Source organism: Galleria mellonella, unplaced genomic scaffold, assembly GCF_026898425.1.
Source record: "Galleria mellonella isolate WM207_F2 unplaced genomic scaffold, CSIRO_AGI_GalMel_v1 utg37, whole genome shotgun sequence".
Classification (NCBI taxonomy): Eukaryota; Metazoa; Arthropoda; class Insecta; order Lepidoptera; family Pyralidae; genus Galleria; species Galleria mellonella.
Window position 1 is genome coordinate 1,853,682 of NW_026442087.1, and position 22,903 is coordinate 1,876,584.

Genomic DNA, 22,903 nt, shown 5'->3' on the forward strand with positions numbered 1-22,903 from the left:
CGCCGTGCGGTGCGAACTGGCTTGTCACGCCATCTGTGAAGTTACCTCTTAACGAAACCCCGTCGGCATGGAGCCCGCTTCCGTTGAAGAGCAGCGCGTCGTAATCAAGTTTCTCTCGAAACTCGGCAAGAATGGCCGTGAAATTTTTGCCGATCTCAGAACAGTTTATGGGGATGATGCTGTGAAGGAACCAACCGTCCACAAGTGGCTAAAAAGATTCAGAGAGGGCCGAGAAAGAGTTCGATGTTCGGGGGATTGTCCATCAAGAATTCGTCCCTCCAGGCCAGACAGTTGATGGAAAATTCTACGTCGATGTGCTCAGACGCCTCAAAGCTCGTGTGGCACGAGTTCGTCCAGAATTGGCGCGAGAGGGGCGTTGGATTCTTCACCACGACAATGCCCCTGCCCACACCTCTCTTGTTGTCCGTGAGTTTTTGAGTAAAAATTCCATTACGGTGACCGAACACCCCCCCTATTCGCCGGATTTGGCCCCGTGTGACTTCTTCTTGTTCCCAAAAACCAAATTGGTACTTCGGGGGCGGCATTTGGGGGACATAAATGAGATAAAAAAAGCTACGACGGGGCAGCTGAGAAACCTACAACCAGAGGACTTTCAAGGAGCCTTCTCACAGTGGAAACGGCGTTGGCACAAGTGCATTATGTCACAGGGGGAGTACTTTGAAGGGGATAAAATTGATTTACCTGAATAATTGTAAAATAAAATTTTTAAAAAACTTTTATACGTACTTTCCGGACAAACCTCGTATATATATATATAAGATATACCTTAGAAGGTTGATAGCTTATTATTACCATGATAAGCAGGCGATTTGCTATAGGATTTCTTTCGAATTTTATTAAAATTAGATTAAAATAAGTGTAAAATTTGTAAATATGTAGTATAATATACATAGATAAAGAGGGGTAAAGGGGTTTCTTCAGGGTCGGCAACGCGCGCGTAATACCTCTGGTATACGCGCGCGTTGTAACCGCTTACTGTCAGGTGGGCCGTATGCTTGTTTGCCACCTCAGTGGCATAAAAAAAACACTCATAACTATTTGTCACGCAAAATTGTATGAAAAAGTTGAGCCGTTTTTCTCGACACTCTATCTATATAATCTAAGATAAATGGCTAATATAAAACTGCTTCCAATTTATTAGTCTGCTTTTCAATGACAGCCAAACGGAACTGAATGAAATTCTTTAGAAGTAGACTGAATTAATTAATTCTATATGATATAGACTCTGGACATTTATATGTAAATGTTTATTTAATTATATACAGACTGACAACTCGTCCTCCTGTTGTGTGTGTATTAAAAAGAGATACAGATTAGTATCCTTTTAAAAAATTTAAATTACATTATCTGTGGTTTAGTTGCCATATACTTATAACCTCATACAACATGCCTGTAACCTATTCTTTGCCTATAACACGCATTACAATCAATATTGTAATATCTACTTATTTAATTGAAATCTTTGTAAATATATTTTATCTGTCAAAAGGAGACTTTGTACAAAAGTCGTTTGCTTTGGTATCTCTGTCTTATGCGTGTTTCAACCGTAAAGCAGTTGTGTTTGCATGGCTATGTTTTGGTTTGAAGGGTGGGATATGGTGTGAATTTACGGGGTACAGAGGATTTTTTTTTTATACGACTTAGCAAACAAGCTGACGACCCACCTGATGAGAAGTGGTAACCGTAACCTATAGACATGAGCAGTACCATGGACATAACAGAGTATACTGTTTTGCCCATGATACTGCCCATGCGTTGCCATTCCTGAGGACTCAGATGTTATTCCTCTGTACCCAGTAAATTCATGGTTTCCTGGAAAAGATCAATCACTATTTGGTGATAAGGTCGCCCATTGTCGCCTTTTTGTATTGCTTTTATGTAATGAAGTTTATGTAATTATTTTGTCTGTTAATCTTTATAATCCCTATTATTCTTTGAAGAGAACAACAATAATAATAATACAGTTTTCATTCATACATACATCGCTATTTTAAAAAATCATTCAGGAAGTAAAAAAAATTGTCAATTACTCAGTTATTTAGCCTTTTCTTTATTCGACTGTTGGAAAACTTCACAATTTATTTCATCACTATTCAAGTTTTATTTTTAATCTTACATTATTTAATTCATGCTGTATTACCGACGACAATGTCGAGTTTCAATTATTGCATATCAAAACGCCTACAATCTAAGAAAACCATATAAAATGAGCTCATCATTGCACTTGAGAATGTCATCGGTATTTTGCGTTGCGCAAGAGTTGCCTATGAAAGAAAAGGTCAACGTGACCAAACCTAAAATCAATTCACACTTATATACACCAAGTACTCATTTTCCCTACCCAATACAATAAATTCGAATTATTAATAATCGTATTGCAAAATGAAAAATATAGAATTAGTGTGTTGCAAAAATTCTGATTGGAGTATCAGCTGTTCCTAAATGGGTGTGAAAAAATTATTTAAAAAAAAACTTGATATATTTTACTGAACCACGAGTAGGTTTTGTTTTGGGAGAATTCCACATATAACTGATTAGTTAATTAGAATTATTTTGTTTAATGACAGCGAAATTAATCAACGAACAAAACTTTATAACTCTACATAGTTATATATTTTTATTAGTTTTTTTTTTTTTTTATAGAACTTAGAATGGCAAACAAGCTGACGGCCCACCTGATGGAAAGTGGTAACCGTCGCCTATAGGCATGAGCAGTACCATGGACATAACAGAGTATACTGTTTCGCCCATGATACCCCCCATGCGTTGCCATTCCTGAGGAGTCAGGTGTTATTCCTCTGTACCCAGTAAATTCACGCCATATCCCACCCTTCAAACCGAAACACAGCCATGCAAACACAACTGCTTCACGGTTGAAACACGAATGGGAATTTTTATTAGTGAGTACGATACGATATCTTTGCAAATTTTACAACTGATTTTTATAATTCTTTTTGCAAAAGATAGAGTTTAATTCCATGTTGAACTCACATTAGACTTTTTGAATCCGCTATGTCTTTTTTTTGTTGAGCAAAAATCCTTATGTACGTATCTATATTTGCCTTTATTTGACAGAATATTCTACGTATTAAATTCAAATAATTTAAATTTATCTGTATGTAAATGATCTCATCGGTCAATTGATGCATTTATTGGTCTTATGGTAAAAAATTGAGGTTACAAGTCTGTGGGGTAATAAAATATAATGAAATTATGTATATGTATGTTTTATAAAATGTTATTAAAATCGAAACTAACACATCTCGATCGCGTAACAGTAGCAGATAAACAAAACATCTCTCATTGGAGACAAAAACCCGAACGCGGCCGCTGTCCGCGGCGTTGCGTCAGCGCGTGCGCAGTGAAAGTGACGCGGGCGGGCGGCCGATCGCTGCGGAGATCTAACTCGGCCGCAGCGTTGCCAGTTTGGGTGTTTTTTCACAATTCTCGGTAAAAAATTATTCTATATATTGGATAACAATAAAATTATTATAGAAAAATTTGGGTAATATAAGTAAACCTTCGATTCGACGTAAAATAGATAGACATTATTTTAAAGAATAAATTACCAAATTAGCATTTTTTCGCTAATCTTCAAAGAAGAGAACGTTATCAATTACGGTATATATTTTTATATTATTACCTCGGAACTGCGTCATTTATAAACCGATTTGGAAAATTGTTTCTTTTTTCGAAAAAAATATATTTTTAGATTGGTTTCATAAGACTTTTATCAAAATCGATTCAGTAATTTTTAAATCAAAACAGCTAGTTTTGCCATGATTGAAATAGGTGCTATTGTTTTGGAACGAAATCTAATTGTTTGAAAAAGAAAATAGTAACCACACCTGCCTAAAAATGAATTTAGGTCAAATTTTGTATCAATATGACTAAAAATTAACCAGGATGGAATCCATAGGAAAAAGGTAGAAAAGTGAAGAGTGACGGTGGACTCGCTAGAATATATTGCTAGCAGTAAAAACAAAAACATTGTGTACTACACTCTCTTTATGTTAGGGCAAAGGTACAGAAAATTGTATGATTATATTTTGAAGTAGAAATCCTAAGATTTGGGGAGAAATCGAGAGTCGTACCTGACAACACTGCTCAGCTGCGCTGGCGCAGTGGACTCTACCTGTTGCGTTGACAGCCCTTTGTACCACTTGCACGCGCCGATAGATTTGCGGCCGGTGGTTTACCACATTTGGTCAATTTAATAACACCGTCACAGTTTCTCGTTCTTTAGACTGGTTTTACTAAACCTACACTACACAGTAGGGTCGACTAGAGCGCCATTATCAATCTCTAATATTAAAATTTCTATTTGATGTTATAGCGTTTAATAAATTAAATTAATAATTTAAGAAAAATACAGTCGGACTGAGAACTCTTTTTGCTAATGTACAATAAATATTTTATATCTTTATGACAAACATTTGTAAGTATATACAGAAACAAGAATAATATAAATAACATATATAAAATACCTCTATTTATACATATGTAGGTATATTAGGTAACATCTGAATTATAATTTTGAGAGGCCAAAAAATTACAAAAATGCTTTGTGACTAATAAAATAGATAGACGTCATTGGTACATAATGAGATTCAACGGATAAAAAAATATGGTGACATATAGTCCTAATAATGTAGAAGAAAGATAGACCTAAAGGTCACATAGTCTATTTAAAATACCAGCACCCTTATCACTAGGTTAAGTTCACAAGTTAAATAAAACAAGTCTTCACTTTTCTTTAATTACTTTGTTAGAGTTCTATGTAAATAACTTTTTTTTTAAAACTTTATAATTTTTCTGCAAATTAAACATCACAACTATCCGTCAAAGAAAATTTGTTTTAGTTACTGCTTACAAATCCACGCCTAAACAACTACTATGTTAAAGGTGGGTTTAACAACAACTGTAGACAGAAGTAACAAAACATATTACACGATTGTATCGGTGCTTGCAGAATCATTTTCAAATAAATCAGCAGATATCAAGGTTTCCAGATTTTAAAATGTATTTCTACAAAATAATAAAATTTCCTTCACTTTTTACCCAATTATAAACTTTTAACAAGTACCCACAAAAATTAATAACATAAAAAATAGCTCCCCTCTATGCCAACTTCAAAGTCATCTTACTTTGTATGTGGAATACATTTTTTTTTCATTTACAAAAACTATTATATACTTACACAATTTATAATTTACAAATACCAAAATCTACAATAAATTACGGAAATGTTTTCCATGATCATTTCATTTCTCTCCAATATTTCTCCAACGATTCGATTTAAAAAAAAGTTCTCCAACGGACAAAATTTAAACTGTAACTGAGAAAAAATACTCAATGTGACAACGTTTGGGAGAAATTAAACTACACACGAGTACTATATCCAAGATACGAGGTTTGTCCGGAAAGTACGTATAAAAGTTTTTTAAAAATTTTATTTTACAATTATTCAGGTAAATCAATTTTATCCCCTTCAAAGTACTCCCCCTGTGACATAATGCACTTGTGCCAACGCCGTTTCCACTGTGAGAAGGCTCCTTGAAAGTCCTCTGGTTGTAGGTTTCTCAGCTGCCCCGTCGTAGCTTTTTTTATCTCATTTATGTCCCCCAAATGCCGCCCCCGAAGTACCAATTTGGTTTTTGGGAACAAGAAGAAGTCACACGGGGCCAAATCCGGCGAATAGGGGGGGTGTTCGGTCACCGTAATGGAATTTTTACTCAAAAACTCACGGACAACAAGAGAGGTGTGGGCAGGGGCATTGTCGTGGTGAAGAATCCAACGCCCCTCTCGCGCCAATTCTGGACGAACTCGTGCCACACGAGCTTTGAGGCGTCTGAGCACATCGACGTAGAATTTTCCATCAACTGTCTGGCCTGGAGGGACGAATTCTTGATGGACAATCCCCCGAACATCGAAAAAAACAATCAACATTGTCTTGACATTTGAGCGGGATTTTCTTGATTTTTTTGTTCGTGGTTCCCCGGATGTCTTATCGAATTAGATCGGCAAAAATTTCACGGCCATTCTTGCCGAGTTTCGAGAGAAACTTGATTACGACGCGCTGCTCTTCAACGGAAGCGGGCTCCATGCCGACGGGGTTTCGTTAAGAGGTAACTTCACAGATGGCGTGACAAGCCAGTTCGCACCGCACGGCGGTCAGACCAGAACTGAAGCATTGTTAGGGACATAAGGAAGGGGTCCTGCGCTTACCTGGCCTCCCCACTCCTCTTTCTCGCATTCCAGAACACTTTTATACGAACTTTCCGGACAGACCTCGTATATTAAATAAATTAAATAATCTTTATTTCACTCTTTGTTACAATATAGTTTGAAGTCCCTAACTTCCAAGGTAGGTATAAAAAACCTGTGTTTCAGGAGTTAATGCCCTCTTCCATATGTTTTTGTTTTACATTTTTAGTGAAACAATATGAAACAAAGAAGTAACAATTACAAAAACAAAAATTACAATGGAGTCCATAATTTTAGAGAAACAATAATTTATAGGTTCAGTAAATAAATATATATATATATATATATATATATATATATATATATATATATATATATATATATATATATATATATATATATATACATATATATATATACATATACATAAACATATATATATACAGATGATTCTTATACCCAAATAGTGTCGCTTTCATTACCTAGGTACCTACATCCTATTGCACTTCAACGTTCTACGTGGCCAGAATCGAGATGAAACAAAGCTTAGATAAAAAAAAAATGTTATGCCGAGGAGAAATCTACGAATGGAACATGAATGAACGAACGAATGAATGAATGAAAATTAAACACGTACAATAACTTAAGCTACAAGTAATAACAAATTAATATAACATAGAAAACAAATTTACATTCGTATGTATGTAAAAAGCGTTCACGCTCACTTTTTATCTTTATCCGAGCAGTAAGTGCTTTATATTATTCCCAAATTCGTGTATAATATAGTACATATCATATATGTATAAGTATATTTGTTATTCATATATATTTATTCGTTTATATATGTAATTTTAGTATGTATATCAATAATTAGTAGTACCGCATTCGAGTATTCTGACACTTCCCTATGGTTGACTGGGAGAGAATGCTTTTAGCATTAAGTCCGCCATGTACACATATTTGTACTAATGAATAAATAAATAAATAAATAAATAAATGTATCATAACTAAAGATAGTTGAATTTCAATTAGTGTCGTGGAAATAAGAAAATGCGAATTCGGTTTAAGTCCGTACAGAAGGAGCAATGCTGATTTTCAGAGTATACTGTTTCGTCCATGATACCCCCCAATGCGTTGCCATTCCTGAGGACTCAGGTGTTATTCCTCTGTACCCTGTAAATTCACTGTCATATCTCACCTTTCAAACCGAAACACAGCCATGCAAACACAACTGCTTCACGGGAGAAACATAACACAATAAGGTAACACAAATATGCGCAAAACAATAGATAAGCAAGGAAAAAATGTCAAACAAAACAACAATAATTTACCAGTACTTACCATGGTTGGCAGAGTGGTTGACAAGGCTTTTGAAGATGTTGGCCCACAAGAAAGGCATAGAAAGGAGAGGTCCTTTCTATGCCGGGACCCGGGACAAGAATTATTACGTTCTATCAAATATTAATAATGGATCACTAGCTATACGAGTATCTTATATCTATACAGTCCATCTGAGTGGGGGAAAGGGATTGTTAGTAATGGAGACTGAGAATCCCATTGCTAGCAATATACCCAACCAGGTCAACCTTGTCGCGGTTCCCCCTGGAAATTATAATGGTTAATTCCTGATGAATTCATCATAATGGGCTAACTGGCCTGTTTTTATTCTCATCTATCACCTTTCACTGGTGCTCAGCCAGCGTATCCCGTTAGCGCAAGCGGGGTTACCATTTCCATTTTCATCCACCAAAAAAAAGTCCATCTGAGTACTAATTTCACTAAAAATAAACATTTAAACATATTACAAGCTTCTGTAAACAAAATATACATCATGTGAAAAGAGATCTCTAGATTTATCCCTTAGATTATATAGATAGAGCACCGAGTCTCAAAAATGGGTCAACTTTTTGTCCGTACAATAACATATAAATATGTACTCAAAAAGCACAATTACGAGAAGTAGAGTATAGCGAATTTACATACATTTTATATAATGTATATATATAGTTAATTGCAAAAGAGAAAAGAAAGAAGTATAGCGTAATATGCCACACAGAGTATATGATATCATCGCAGACCTCAAGACGCGGATAAGCGAGCCAGTATAAATATTTATAACCTGTGGTTTTCCTGTATTTTTTAAGGTCTCAATAGAAAAAAAAGTCTTGAGAAAATAGGAAATTAAGTGTAATCACGATGCAGGGTTAGTTACATTCACATATGTGACTTGAAGTCTGCATAGATATTCTGTTTCACTCGCACTTATGTAAAAAAATATAGAGAGCGAGAGAAAGATATATGTATTATTTGTTTTAAGAATTCTGTAGCGGGCGAGCTATAAAATGTGAGATGCGTATAAAGTTGCGTCAGAAGTAACTTTAGTGTAATTAGTTTTGATGATGCAATATAGCTTTCATTTATAATCTCCAATATAGCACAACTTTAAAGTAAATGATTATAGGTGATCATCATCATCATTATCATATCAGCCTTTAACTGTCCACTGCTGAACACAAGCCTGCCCTCTGGAGAGTTTTGCAAGCAGTTGCCTCCCTTAACAGGCAGATTGGTAACCGCAGTTAGACTTTAGAGATGTTTTAAGAAGCACGCTGCTGCCCATCCCTCGCCCTACCTTAGTTGCCTCTTACTACACCCACGGTGGCCTATTTTACGCGGGGACTATATGATAAAAAGATTGTATTAATAGATAATTATCACGCTAAATTACTTAAATGACAAATCAATATTGAAGCGACTTCTAAAAGGTTTCCAATTCATCTATTTTTTTTTTGTTGTACAATAAGATCATCAATAACAAACTAATTTTAACTTTTTTTTTTTTAATCAAAAGGGTTCAGGACCAAAATTACTGATGTAGATTAACGAATTTACAATGTGAAGTGATAGGAGACTGAATAACCGTTAGACTTGTTCTGGAATGGAAACCATGAATCAGCATGCGTGATTTGGGACGACCTGCGGCTAGGTGAATCGACTACATACGTAGGACTTCGGATAATAACTGGGAGCGAACAACTGAAGATCGTGCTCAATGATTTGAGAGGTCCATGTCCAGTACTGAACTGCAGTGGGCTGATTGTGATGATGAAGAGGATTTACTCCCGCATTAGCACTACATTAATTTTGCAACGTTTTAATTTGTCATTTTTCTTTACAGAACAAATTCCTGCTTATATTTTTATATAAGAACACCCGGATTAAATGTATTTTAGTTCAGAATATTCGACTAGTTTCGTAATCATCCAAGACCCTTCATCTTGAGTGGCCAGAGCCTAACTCACGCCTTAAGTACTACTAAGAGTCCCGGATAATCCCAAAACTAGTCGAGCTTTACAAAAAAATACATGTAAGTTAATCCCCTTGTGCTTACATTAAAATACTATATAATCTATCCTCTCCATCCAAAGGTTGTCTGGAAGAGATCGCTTTTAGCGATAAGGTCGCCCATTGTTTTCTCATTGTGATTATTACTTGTAATTGTTTGTATCTATAATACATTTACTATTGTAATCTTTTGGAAGAAACAATAAAGAGTCCATCTATCTATATACTTAAAAATCGATTTATTACGAATACACATAAGGATATATAAAAAATCGATCGAGTGTCAACAAAAAAAAACAATTTCACTAAATACAAATATATTAAACAATATCACAACATAATCAGAACATAAAACCTAAAGAAAAAACCTCAGGGACATAAAACCACATATGACCTGAAACTGTATTGACATTTAACGCCTACGGAGCTTCATATCACAAAGCTATCTAAATCACGTAGACGTGATACCTGTGTTCGTGTTATCTCTGTCCAACGTGGGCAGTTATCAACAATTATCATTCAGCGAAAACTCGTTTCCTAATAAGGATACGCCGAAAAAGCACGAAAGTACGCATATAAATGGTAATTCACAGTGGAGGCCTTCGTGTGTCCATAAAATCACTAATAAAATGTAACGACGATATTATAGTGGACAAATTATAGAATATAGCTATGGGGCGTTGATAAAACGAGTAGATTTTGTCCCATGAACATGGTTCGCCGATATATATCAGCGGATATGTATCAATTGATTTTTATCTTGATAAATATCAATTGATTCTTTCCTGTCTTCTGAACTAAAACTTTTGGAGATTAATGTTTACCCTGGCAACACGTAGCGAAAAACTACAATTCAGAATAATTTAGATTGTTTCCCAAAATGGCAACCTCATAAAAATAATAATATTATTATAATAATAGGTACTTGTTTTTTTTTAATTGTTATTAAAAAAATATTTCTCAATTAAACACTGAGTAATTCTTATGTTACTTGTTAAAAGTTTCTTTTTTTTTTAAATAATGAATGTGGTAATTGATACATATTTCATTTTACAAAATCCTTTCACATTTTTAAGCGTGTAATCCCCTTACAGAATGAAATTCGCTTCTTTTTCTTAACCGGGATATATATCGAATATATATAAAAAATTCGGATTTTTTTCCAACTCTGCCCACGAAAAATGATTATTAAGATTTAATAAACATATTGATTGCAAGAACACATTGTAAAAATTGGTAATTAATCATGTAAAACATAATTCATTATCAACATCATCACAGACAACATTGTTAACAGACCACAGTTGAATGTAGGCTTCCTCTATAAAGGAAGGTTTTTCCCCTGGTTTCTACGCTTAGCAGGTGGAGTAAGAACCGCAGATAAGTTTTGATAATGTTCTAAAAAGGTTGCTGCTGTCCATCCCTTGATCATTAAACTTCCTTAGTTGGGGGGAAAGGGATTGTTAGCAGTAGAGTTTGACAGCCCCATTGCTAGCAATATGCCCTATCAGGTCGACCTCCATGTGGTTCCCCCTGGAAACCATCGTGAACAGTTCTTGTTGAATTCGTTACGATGGGCCAACTGACCTGCTTCATCCTCATCTATCATTCTTTACTGGTGCCCCGCCGGTGTATACCGATAGCGCGGGAGGGGTAACAATTCCATTATCACCCTTTAAAAAAAAACTCCCTTAGTCTCCTCTTATGACGCCCACGGGAAAGGAAAGAGTGGCCCATTCTATGCCGGGACCACACGACTAACATAAAACCTATAAACATAATTACAAAAAGAAAAGTGCTTGAAGAGGTTCCCAATTTCCCTATTTTTTCTTTCTAAATTCGAATATTTTCTATCTACAGTGTCTACGAAACATCTAATTATTCATTAGTATATTCATCATTATAAGAATTTCATCATCATCATCTCAGCCATTATGCGTCCACTGCTGAACATAGGCTTTCCCTACAGACTGCCATAAAGAACGGTCTTGAGCCACCTGCATATACAGACACATGCCAATGCATTTGAGGTCGTCACTTTATTTACTGGGGTGAGGAAGGAGCTGTTAATGATGGGGTCTAATTGTCCCATTTCTAACAATATACCTTGTCAGGTCGGCCTCCTCGTAGTTTCCCCTAGAAAACATCATGGTTAATCATTGATGAATTCATCATAATGAGCCAATTGACCTGCTTCATCCTCACTTATCATCATTCACTGGTGTCCCGCCAGTGCATATCGATAACGCGGGCGGGCTTACCATTTTATTGTTATCCATTAAAAAAAAATATGGGGAGGGGGTCGTCCTACATTGCGTTTGCCCGTACGCGGTCGCTACTCAAGAACCTTTCTTCCCCATCGGTTGTCGGTTTTTCGAACTATGTGACCAGCCCATTGCCACTTCAGCTTGCTTATCCTGAATTTGTTAAGAGTTTATAATACCTTTCTTTTGCGCAGCAACCTACTATATTATATATATATTTATAAAATAAATACCACAAGACATACTAATTCTATGCTCAAGGCCGTCGTTTGAACTCCATAATTTAGTCAGTGCATTAACAAGTTAGTTATCAGGGCTACTGATAATTAACTAAAGATGTGTAATAAATAATACTACGTATATAATTAGCCTTATGTATATAAGGCCGCCGTGAACAAGGACGGCCACATTGAAACCTAATTATTAGAAGTAATCATGGACTTCTTAATTTATCTACAATACATAAGAAGTTACTTAAAAGCACTGATTAGAGTGAGTAGAAAAACTGGTCTTTTTTCCAGTAAATATCATAAATTTGACTTCAGATATAGATGTGTTATTTATTTGGTGTCGTCCCTCTTTGGTAAGGAACTCTAAGTTCCTTGTCAAAAAGGTACAAAGATAAATTTCAAAAAGAAGAGTAGAAGTAGGAAATTATATGAAATATATATTTTTCCGTATATATATATATATATATATATATATATATATATATATATATATATATATATATATATATATACATAGCTAGTTTATAGAAAACATTCTAAGACTGTATAACCCTACCAAATTCAGATACAACCTGCTTGCATACTTTCTACATAAACTGTGTTGAATATATTAATCTAGTAATGTAAAATTTGTTATTATTAAATGACAAATTTTACATTACTATGCTATGAATTGAAAAAATTGCAACTGATGATGTATCTTTCGTCCTCTTTTTACTAAATATATTTGCATAAGAAGAATGGAGGCAACCATATGATTCACAGTTTTTATTTTATCATTCCTTCTATGTAATTCCTTGTTCTTAGGTTTCAGTCGCTCAATTCACGCGCAGTTCCTAAAAACAACTAAAACTGACAGGGCAATGTCACTCTGACAGTGCACTGTCAGTTGTCTAGATAAAATCTTTATCCTTGACCGGCCCATGAATATTAATCTAGTAAAGAAAATGCCCCCGCCTTGGCATTCTTGATTCGGCCCGCCTGTTATTTTATCGGTGCTGGCTCGATTATGATACATTATGCATTAATATCAATAATCGCTTTAGTTATAAATAAAACGCTGGCAACATTGCATAATGAAAGGATTAGCGTCTCGCTACCATGGGGAAAAGTATTGAAAGAAATATTTTTATTCAAGTAAATTTAAGCATTTTTGAATAATCATTTTTTTTTGCTTCTTTTAAAAGTTTAACTGTATAATGAATTTGTGTGAATACAAACTACTAAGCAATATCAGATCATAAAGATTTTATACATATATATATATATATATATCTATATATATATATATATATATATATATATATATATATATATATATATATATATATATATATATATATATGTTAATTTAATTCACTTATAATCGTATTTACAGATATTGCTCACAACTTAAGTTACATGTATATTTCCATAACTAATAACGCAACTTTTAAAATATTTGTAATCTAATGTTATTTAATTCATTATAATTGTTACTGCATTTCCTCGTACTGTATATAATTATGTTAAAGTAAATTCTGTGAAAACCTTTAATAGGCATGTGCATTAATATTGTATTGTATTTAATGTTTGTTATATTTGTTATAATGCAATATGCTGTTGGTGTTCCTTTAAATAAATAAATAGTCAAGTCGGCCGCCCCTGGTATAGCGGACGTTTAATAAATTGAACGCAATTCGCAACCTAAAGGCACAATACATACAAGTATATTTTGTTAAGCAATAAAAACATTTACTTCAATCGTGACAAAAAACTCTGTTAAAAAAAAAACAAAATGTTTCGTAGCCATATTAGATAGAATTGTTTTAATGTAAAACACATTCATCAAGGTTAAATACTTAAATATATTTATTTTAAAATACCTTGTGAAAATGTTTTGAATTCAAAAATTTTATAGTTTGGCTTTGTGATTTGTTACAAGCACTTGTTCTGTAGAATTTTGAGTACTCGGCAAGAATTATTTAATTTATTATTATTCATAGACAAAAAAAAAATAAAAAAACGCTAAGCTCGAGTCGAACTCATGCATCAAGTATTTCGTACTATATTTCGTATTATAATTGAAAAAAAATTGGTAAAAAAAAGCTTCTGTGATATAACTATAAAACGATTTTCGAATTTATATCTTTACTTGTGCTCTAAGTACGACATTTTTCTTACTTAATTTCATAATACCCTCTAAATTTAGATTCCCATGCAAATGTCAAAATCTTAAAGTTTACACATAGATAGAGTGTCTGCATTTTTTTTTTTATTTATACAACTTAGAATGGCAAACAAGCTGACGGCCCACCTGATGGAAAGTGGTAACCGTCGCCTATAGACATGAGCAGTACCATGGACATAACAGAGTATACTGTTTCGCCCATGATACCCCCCATGCGTTGCCATTCCTGAAGACTCGGGTGTTATTCCTCTGTACCCAGTAAATTCACGCCACACGCATACAAATGCTTCGAGAAAAGCGGGTCAACTTTTTCATACAATTTGCGTGACAAATAGTTATGAGTGTTACCTTCATAACTGCGATGTTTATTTTGTATAACAATTTTTTCATCTTTTTAATGCGTAAAAACTAATTTTATTTATTATATAATTAAATATAGATACGTCAGGATACATTATTTTATTTATTTATTTATTTTACACTTTATTGCACCAAGTAAAAAGAGAAATAACAAATATAGTAAATATTAATGTGAAGTGATACAAAAGGCGGCCTTATCGCTAAGCAATCTCTTCCAGACAATACATTACGTGTGTAAGTATATAGAACACTGATAGAAAAACGAGTCAGCTAATTTGACAATTTGCTGACAAAAAATGGAACTGTTTTTGTGGCTCTATCTAGATGCTCTATGTATATAATCTAAACTCAAAATATATGATATAAACGTCCCTTAGTTTTTATTAGATTTTTCACAGCTTCAAAGAATTGCAAACTTGAGTATTTCATTTTAATTTCTTGAGCTTGTTACGTCCACGCATTCCTGAGAAATAGAGTCTAGATAGACAGATGAACAACAAAAATTATATAAAGATTCCGCTTTTTTTCTTTTGGAGTATTAAATCCTAAAATTCGACGCATGATAAGTTTGAATTATTTTTATAAGTCTCGAAAAGATCATCGGATCGATATCTACCTAAAATAAATCTTTGAATTGAAATTATCATATCTGCCAGATAAAATATATAAAAATATATAAAAAGACATATTTATCTGATAATAAGATTACTTAATTTTTGTCTGTCCGTTATTAATCTATCAAGTAAGTAAGAATTAAGAATGAAGCAGTTGATAAATATTTTTTTTTAAAATAACATTAAAAAGTAATACTTATTTTTCTGTTCCGGATCTATATTTTTTTTTTTATTTTTATATTTCAAAAAGAATTTAAGCATCTAATCAATTATAAGCACAGTCACAATTCAAAATCTAACGCGATTCGATTCGATTATCAAACTGTAAAATTAATTCGCAATCGTACGTCTACTCGTAAATATTAAAAAAGTTAAATATAATATAAACAATAGGAAAACAAAAACCGATCGCCGTGAAAGGCTGAAATTAAACACAGTAGCAAATATAATACCTATTAATAAATACGTGTATATATACATGCTACACGAGTATAGTGATGTGCCAGTCATTCATAATTGTATCCGCGGATATTTAAGAAAGAAAAAGATCTGTATCCATATCCGTTACTTTTTAGCGGATCTTAAACGGCTTTTTCACATTGTTCTAACAAATACTAAACATAGTATTAATTAAAATGGGATTTAATAGATACTCTTAAATTCCATTTTAATTAATTTTTACTTACAATATTGCCTCATTTATATTGGAAAAAAAAGAATAAAAAAAAAACAAATAATAAGTTACAAATATTAATACCTTAATTATTTATTTAAAAAACCTAAACCTTAATTACTAATTGAAATATATTAATATGTATTTTAAAAAAGTTGAGACTTATCCAGATATAGCCGGATCTAAATACTAATAAATCCATAATCGTATCGATATCCACGAATAAACATTTTTAATTTAATAATCCGACACATCATTAAAACTATTCTATTTATTTACCGTTACTTCAACATTCATAGAGCCCCTTCTTTCGTTTCCATGAAAATTTTCAAAAACGCTTTTTCATTATAGTTCAAATAAGTTTTGCAAATAAAAAAATATGGCTTCCAGGATTCTAGCAGCTCAGCAATTTTGGCTTTGCATTAATTTGTCAGTTTGTAAGTGGATTAGTTTCTCCTATATTTGTATTTTTAGATATTTATTTAGACTATAATGTACAGTGAAATTATATGTACATTATCATATTTATTATATTATATATAAATATATATAATATAGAAATATTATATTATATTATTTCTGCTAATTTTACTTCTTAAGCGACTTCTAAAAGGGAGGGTAGTTTACTTTTATTTTTGTGGCCTTAAATAAATCTTTATTTTTAACGGACTTCTCAAAGAAAAAGGTCCTCAAATCGGCTGATTTTTTTTTTTATATACTAATATCATAAAATTTATGAAGATTTTTGTGACCTTATAATTTATGCTAATAACTGGATAGATTTAGATGAAAGATGTAAAGATATACTAGATTAATTCATCGGATTTTTTTATTCCAACCCACAGGAACAAAACCACAAGACACAGTCAGTCTTTTCAATAACGCCCGTCGCCAGGACGACGATATTGGCGTTCTTAGTTTCCTCTTAAATCTCTGTCCCTCTAAGAAAAACGTACGTTACAAAGGATGAAGGAAGATATTTTTTTTGTGTACCGACCTTCAACCTTCTTCGAAGAAAATTGTACAATTTCATAAAAAGTTTATTTTTAGTTTACGGATAATACACAGAATGGGTATAATTAGATACTGTATTTATTACTAATTATTATAAATATATTAATTTAGTAATTCTCGATAATTTGATTTCGAAGTTAGATCTATTTGGAAAGTGAAAATTCGCTCTAAAGGGGAATAATTAAAATAGAAACCATATAATTTCTTCGTCCTAAAATTAAAGCTTGTTAGTAGTAGACGAAAACTGGCGATAAATTAAACAATTTTTAACTATTTTGAACGATTCAAGTGCTCTAATGATGTATAAAACGTTAACTATAGAACATATTGTACATACGACTAAAAGCAAAAATGGAAGACGTGACAAATACTTATTTTTTTTAAGATACAAAATTTTACCACAAACAATAAAATCAATAATAGAATCTTATCGTATGATAACGTTTTAGTGATTGTAATTTGAAGTAATTGGTTTTGTTGATGTTAATTTAACTTATTTTGGATATTATAAAAAAAAAAAAACATTTACACACCGAAATGGTAAATATTGCTGAACAATTACTTAACAATAACTTAAGATCTGCTACTGGCAATCACCAATATTTTGTAAATAAATGATTATTATTATTATTATTAGTTTTTTATCACTTTTTAAGTGAATTAAGCATTCAAAATGGTGATTATTTGAATTTCAATATGGACGCTCTTCCTTTCTTTTTTCCGTTCTTTTTTATTTTCAAAATTACAACTATTAAAAATATTTGGACAAAAATCGGCACTGTAGGTTATTTGAGACCTGAAACAACCCGAGCAAACTCAGTTCACGATTTCGCATGAAGAATACAATTTACGTCTCCTATAACAAAAAAGGTCTCAAATTGAGAATGCGAAGCAGACGAGGCTCGTATGAACGTGATGTATAAGACGCAAGTGATAATAATGTAGGTAGCATAAAGGGAAAACTCCTTTGACTCGAAGATATTTCACATTAAACGATTACTTTCTTCACTTTTTCTCATATTCTTAGAACAACATTTACGCACCAATGATTCGGTTAATGTGTGTAAATGTCATTAAAGCAACGCACCAATGATGATTAGTAAAAATATTATGTTAATTTTATAACATCTGTGTTCGTAGCTTGTTAATTTTTTTTCTTCCATAAAACTCGTTTCAACCGGTTTCGTGGAGTTATCGCATTCTGGCTCGTATCCCAACGTTGCTCTAAAAGTGAACCATAAAACCAGAGTCCTTACTATACGAGTACCAATAATTGTATGTTAGTGGATATTTTATGAGATAATAAATTCAAAGGGCAAAATGACGATCAGTAAACGAATGAGGTCCCATCAGAATTTTGTAATTACACAACTTCAGTGAGTTGTATAATTTGAAGTTATTGTAAATAAAATCACGAATCAGTGTGGAATTTAGGACTAATTCGATGGAAAGTGGTAAATGGTGTTCTAACACACATACAGATGTCAACATATTCCGCAACTATATAAGTAATTTGCTTGTCAATTATTGGTTACAAATACGGTTAAATTTCTATTCGGAATTTCTAAACAAAATTTATGTTAAAAACCCTTTAAATTACCAAAAGCAGCATTACAGATGACATTTTCAGAAGGATTTGATTCGGAAGGTGGTTCGCTGTTAAGAAATAACTTTAATAATAGCAAAATAAGTGAATAATATCAAGGCAAATCAAGGTATCTGATGTGTATAGATTCTAACTACAAGCATCTTGAAACGTAATAAGTTAATCATGGTATTCTCGCGCATTACCACAACTGAGAAATAAGACATTATGCCTCTTGTATCTGTTATTACACTAGTTAATATATCCAAACTCAGCAATGCATGCATGCATGCAGGTATTATTTAGACATGCAACATAGTACTTACCATAACGAGTCACATAGAGTTATAAATAAATAAACATACATAAAAGTCCAGGTCGAATATAACACTAAATTCGATCACAGATCTGGAATTGTACTGCAATAATATAAACAAGTTACAGTGGAATCGTAATAAAAAGAATTTTAAGAACGACACGAACAGGCTCGTACAAATAATAAAGAGTATACTCTTAGTAGAGTATGCATAAATGAATATATTATAAAAACTAAAAAAGAAAAAACTCAAAAGGAAGTACCTTGTGATGATAATGTACCATTATCAATGTAACATAATGAAAACATTGTGATAGAACGAAGGCATAATATTACTTGAATAGATCATGCAATTGTAACGTTGTACAACCTTTCTCACGATGAAAGGATTATATGAGAGACTTGGTTACGTATATATTTTAATTATGCGTAACACTCCTTTTCAGACGAAATTCCCTGTATTGAACGTTCTTTGTCTATATAAACAGAACGCCGTCGTTTTGTGTTTCAAAGTCCCTTAATACCTCGATTACTGTCATCGAGGTTTTAGAATTTCAAATGTTAACTTAATTTGCAAGATTTTCTAAAATAACGATAGTGTTGCCACTTTGTCTTATTTATATTATTCTTTTGGCATGATTGTGGAATAATGTAAATGGAAGATATTAGGGCAAAGATGCTGTGCTTGTATTTCGTGTTTCTTTTCTTTCTCTTCGGTGTATTCAATATTTGCTCTCCTGATCATCTCTCAAGACATCTTAAAGATAAAATTATATGCTATGACAGACAGATAGAATTGATAGAATAATAAACTCATTAAATCCATTTTTTCTTTAGGCCAGATTGAAATTATAGAATGCCATTTGCTCCTTATAAGAACATTTCCTTCTGTAAGAAAATATGCAATTAAAAATGTATAATTAAAACTATTAATCAATCAATGAGTGTAGTGGATATTTAAAGAAGACTACAAGGAGTTGTTTTTCTTGATTTTTAGGTAATCTAAATATTTTGTAAGTTAAAAAATCACATTATTTTAAATCAATATCCAAAAGTACCGAAAACGTTAGTCGCATCGGTGCCTACGTAAGATGTACCTTCAGTGAATGTAGCAATGAATACAAATCCCTAGATTAATGATTCCGCCGGCAATTTTCTACAGCTTCCATGTTCACTGTTTCTTTACGCAATTCCAGTTATAATGGCTACACTTCAATTCCAGCAGTATCTGGGATTATTGAAATAAGGTATATGAATTACTCGGTTCGAGATATTTGCCTCGTACCTAATCAAGAACAGTTTACTTTCAATCATTACGCATGACGGAACCTATCTTGATCAGTTCTCCACTCCTACATACATTGTCAATATTTTTAGAAGCCCTTCCATTATTAAGGATGTTATTTCAAGTGAGGGTAATTGGCAAAATAATAAAGACTGTTGCTATTTCATCAGAATCGATTGTCTCGTCTAATGGAAAGTTAATAGTCGGCTCGCCGCCTGTAACACAGTGAAATCGCGATTGGCAGAGCTCGGCCGGAGTTGAATCAACAAGTGCATGCGAGATTCGCCGCATCCAGATGAAAACATCTCACCCTTCGTCCCCATAAACAAAGAAACTACGAATAGTGGAATTCTCATACGGAGGCAACGATCGTGAAAACTGGGCCGGACATGTGTGCCGCGGCCGTGGCCTCGTTCACAATCACTTTTCAATTAATAAAGAACCAAGCACCTGCAGAATGCAACAGATTCCGAATACCACCGCTCGCTACAAACAAACCGTTTCTCGATACGCACTCGTTACTGGCAGTTCCCACTGCGGTTGTTCTCAACACTGCTTACTCGGTTATGTTGATTTGTTTACGTACTTTTTAAGATAACACAGGTCACAGGCACACAGGTAGCACGAGTCGAGTCGCGGCAGTGCGACGCAAATCAGCATACACGTGCAATTGACGCGACGTACGGCGCGGCACTGCTGCCAACGGTCGTGCGGACAGAACACGGCGCGGCGCGACGGGCGGCGGTGCCACTGGCGAGTCGGCGATCGCACCGCGGCGAACGGACAATTCGCAACTGTAATACCTACCTATGTAACGTAACTTAACTCCACAATATTTTATAGTTTCGTAACCATGTTACTCGATTACTGTGCGCCGTTCGCGTCTAATCGATGTCACGATTTCGGGAGCGGTCCTTGGGGCTTCGATAGTCGAAAGCTCGCGCGAAACGCGCCTGTAGCACGAGCGATTTGCGCGCTCATCGACGGAATGGGATTACGAAAAATGACGGCCCATTTATGAATATTCAATTTTGTGGTAATGAAAAGTCCCTTCGTATTTAACACGGGTGGTTGGCTCTAATCAACGTTTTTATTTATGCGATATAAGATAAGATCTTGCGATAGTGCTTTTTTATGGATGAAAATGGAATGGTAACCCTGCCTGCGCTATCGGAATACACTGGCAGGGCACCAGCGAGTGATGATAGGTGAGGATGAAGCAGGTCACTTGGCCCATCGTGATGAATTCATCAAAAATTAACCACGATAGTTTCCAGGGAGAACCGCGTGGAGGTATTTTTTTTTGATGGGTGAAAATGGTATGGTAACCCCGCCTGCGCTAACGGGTTAAGCTGACGGAGCACAAGTGAAGGGTGATAGATGAAAATGAAAACAGGCCAGTTAGCCCATCATGATGAATTCATCAGGAAGTAACCATGATAGTTTCCAGGGAGAACCGCGAGGAGATCGACCTGGTTGGGTATATTGCTAGCAATGGGATTGTGATAGCTGGTTTATCAGCCACAAAGAAACCGGGTGTTTGTCAATAAAACACATCGATTATCAAAACTATCAGATGTGCGGTCAAAACACGCTTCACTTCCAAAGTGTGTCCAATTTAAATTTCAACGTAAACAAAACTTTATAATTTATTATTAAAGATTAATTTACATCGAAACTTTATGTCATTAACGATGACCGTAATATTTGTGATCATTTCTACTGAACATGGCACTCCTTCTATGATTGCCATTACAATGGTTACCCGCAAATATCTTCTGACATGGTAAAATGGGAGACACTGTACAAAAGTCGTTTGCTTAGGCACCTCTGTCCTATTAGTGTTTCTACCGTGAAGCAGTTGTGTTTGCATGGCTGTCTTTCGGTTTGAAGGGTGGGATATGGCGTGAATTTACTAGGTACATAGGAATAACACCTGAGTCCTCAGGATTGGCAACGCATGGGGGGTATCATGGGCGAAACAGTATACTCTGTTATGTCCATAGTACTGCTCATGTCTATAGGCGACGGTTACCACTTTACATCGGGTGGGCCGTCAGCTTGATTGCCATTCTAAGTTGTATAAAAAAAAATAGAAAAAAGATGGACCTGTAATGTTGGTGCAATAAAGTGTTAAATAAATAAATAAAATAGTATGACATTAATATAGTATTAAAGTTCAACAACAAATTATTCCTAACCTAACGTGAAGACATAAAAATCTAAAGTTAAATGCAAAATATCTCAAATAAGGACTTAGGCGTTCACGTGAGAGTTGGGAGCGCATTACGTTGAGAAGCAATTTGAAAGGTGCCTACCATAGTGATGTGCCGAGTTGGCCTTATTCAAGTGACTTCAAAAAGAAGGCGAACTGCCTCGAGTCGAACTGTCAAGTTGATTGTATTATTTTTTATGTTTGTTACCTCATAACTCCGTTAGTTGTAGACCGATTTGGATAATTATTTTCTTATCTAAAAGGATATACTTACAGATAGGTTTCATAGAAATTTTATCAAAATCAGTTGAATAGTTTAGTTTATAAATCAAAATAACATGGTTTTCAGTAATTGAAGTCGGTTTTTTTTTGTGAAATACAATCTTGATTATTCATATTCGAATATTAAATTCGAATACGAGTATACATTAAAAAATTATCGATACCTGACTCGTACCTCGAATTACACAAGTATTCGAGTACTTGTAAGGGGTTTGCGAATACGAGATTCGAGTACGTTTTCAATTTATTTTGTTTGAAATTTACTTGATGATGAGTTATCGTAAATAATTATAATAGTATATGTTTAGTAATCTTTTAAATT

At 33.8% G+C, this 22,903-nt stretch overlaps 1 protein-coding gene across 3 annotated transcripts in view; it reads right to left on the bottom strand.

Annotated features, from left to right (window-relative positions):
- The window catches only part of LOC113515672 (terminal nucleotidyltransferase 5C), a 319,218-nt gene extending 298,396 nt beyond the window's left edge, over nt 1-20,822 (bottom strand). Inside the window, exon 1 of one of the 3 annotated variants that reach the window (XM_052897575.1) lies at nt 20,671-20,822. The gene's annotated coding sequence lies outside the window, so the exon portion shown is untranslated. Of the gene's footprint in view, nt 1-20,534 lie in introns of all 3 variants that reach the window. The other 2 variants (XM_052897576.1, XM_031911402.2) reach the window with 2 other exon arrangements.
- Between the last annotated feature and the right edge of the window lie 2,081 nt (nt 20,823-22,903).